At 36.6% G+C, this 1,758-nt stretch overlaps 1 pseudogene; it reads right to left on the reverse strand.

Moving 5' to 3' along the window:
* Positions 1–616: 616 nt before the first annotated feature.
* On the reverse strand, positions 617–716 carry LOC117201545 (uncharacterized; annotated as a pseudogene).
* Between the last annotated feature and the right edge of the window lie 1,042 nt (positions 717–1,758).

Genomic DNA, 1,758 nt, shown 5'->3' on the forward strand with positions numbered 1-1,758 from the left:
GTTTATCATTTTTGCTTTATCTTTGTCTGATATTATTACCGTGACTCCTAGCTTTCTCTTTGCTAACATTTGCTTGGTCACTCTTTGTCTAATCTGATTTCATTAGTTTCTTTTTTATTTACATTTTATTTACATTTATTAGTGTCATGTCATCCAAATGTACTAATCAAACATGCCATTTTATGTTTTACATGTCACTAGCTTTACTTTTGAGATTTTTATTTGTTTTCAATATACTCTTTATTTCCATCATTTGCTCTAAAAATTGCCTTTCCTTTCTTTGCTTTGTTTTCCCCTTTCTTTTCCTTTCTCTCTCTCTTTCCCTTTCTTTCTCTCTTTTCTTTTCTTTTTGATATTTGAGGTATACGTGTGTTTGCCTTCCAGTAATTTGGAGGAATTATAGTACATTTTTATTTGACATTATTATTCATATGTCACACCTATGAATAATAAGTACACTTATGTCTTAATTTAAGAAGTATAGATAGCATCTATAGACTCCATCTTCCTATTTTTGCCACCTATAATATTGTTTTATTGTGTGTGTGTTTATGTTTGTTTGTATGTGTGTGTGGTTCTTTTTACTATAGCAGTATACTTAAAAACTTTTTTTCTTTTAAATAAGGAATGCTTTATGAATTTGTGTGTCATCCTTGTGCAGGGACCATGCTATTCTCTGTATTGTTCCAGTTTTATTCTATATGCTGCCAAAACACACTTACAACTTTGTTAAATTTAGAGAGTGTAAGGAAAGATCCTTTCTTATCTTCTTTGGTGATGCAAGGAGAGCATTCCCTGGTCCACAGCGATGATCAGTCTTCACCTCCCCTAACACTGACGTCTGACTGGCCCCAGCTTGGTCTCGGTTGTGAAGTATCAACACACAGCTTCCCTCCAGAGAGAGAACAACTTGATAAGATGGTAAAATACCTCCATCTGCCAAGTAAATTGCACTTGTTAATCTTATAGTTTTTTTTATCAGCTTAATCTATTCTTTGGCATCCATGGTAAGTAAATGGTTTTTATTGCCATAAGATAAATGGTGGGGGGGAATTAGAGTCTCTTGCATTGAAACTAATGAAGTCCTTAGAGAAACGGGTGATTCATGATTTTGCGCCGACTGAGAAAATGCTATTATGGCCAGACGCATTTCACTGGTTTCGGCTAAGAAATGCCACTGTGCTGTTTTCAAGGTTTATTACAAGGTTCTGGATAGAGAATATATCTTAAAACAACCCAGCAGTGAATACTTCCTTATATAGTCGTCTAACATTTATAGACTTTTTTTCCCTCTTAAAAGTTTAAATGTAATTCAGTGTAACTTCTCACAGTCAAAATCACCACTTCCCCCAATTTTCTCATTACTCCATTCCCCAGCCCGCAGCTCACAGTTAATTGGTAGAATTCCCCCCTCTTTTGGCTGCTGTATCCATTTCTCTTGGTCCTCTGTGGCTGAAAATGGAGGCCCCCACTTGGTTGCTTGGAGAGACCAAGGAGCTGCTACTCCCTAATGGAGGCAGCCAACAAATCAAACCCAAAAGTAACAGGGGAATCTCTGTTCAGCTGGTGCCCTGAGGTTAGGGGCCCTGCTGCTACCACTTCATAAAGACCCCTGCATCCCTGAATTCCTGAATGGAAAAGAGAGGGAAATATTTGCAAATGAAGCAACTAACAAAAGATTAATATCCAAAATTTACAAGCAGCACATGCAGCTCAATATTAAAAAAAAAACAACCCAATCCAAAAATGGACAGAAGA

Source organism: Orcinus orca, chromosome 16, assembly GCF_937001465.1.
Source record: "Orcinus orca chromosome 16, mOrcOrc1.1, whole genome shotgun sequence".
NCBI lineage: Eukaryota > Metazoa > Chordata > Mammalia > Artiodactyla > Delphinidae > Orcinus > Orcinus orca.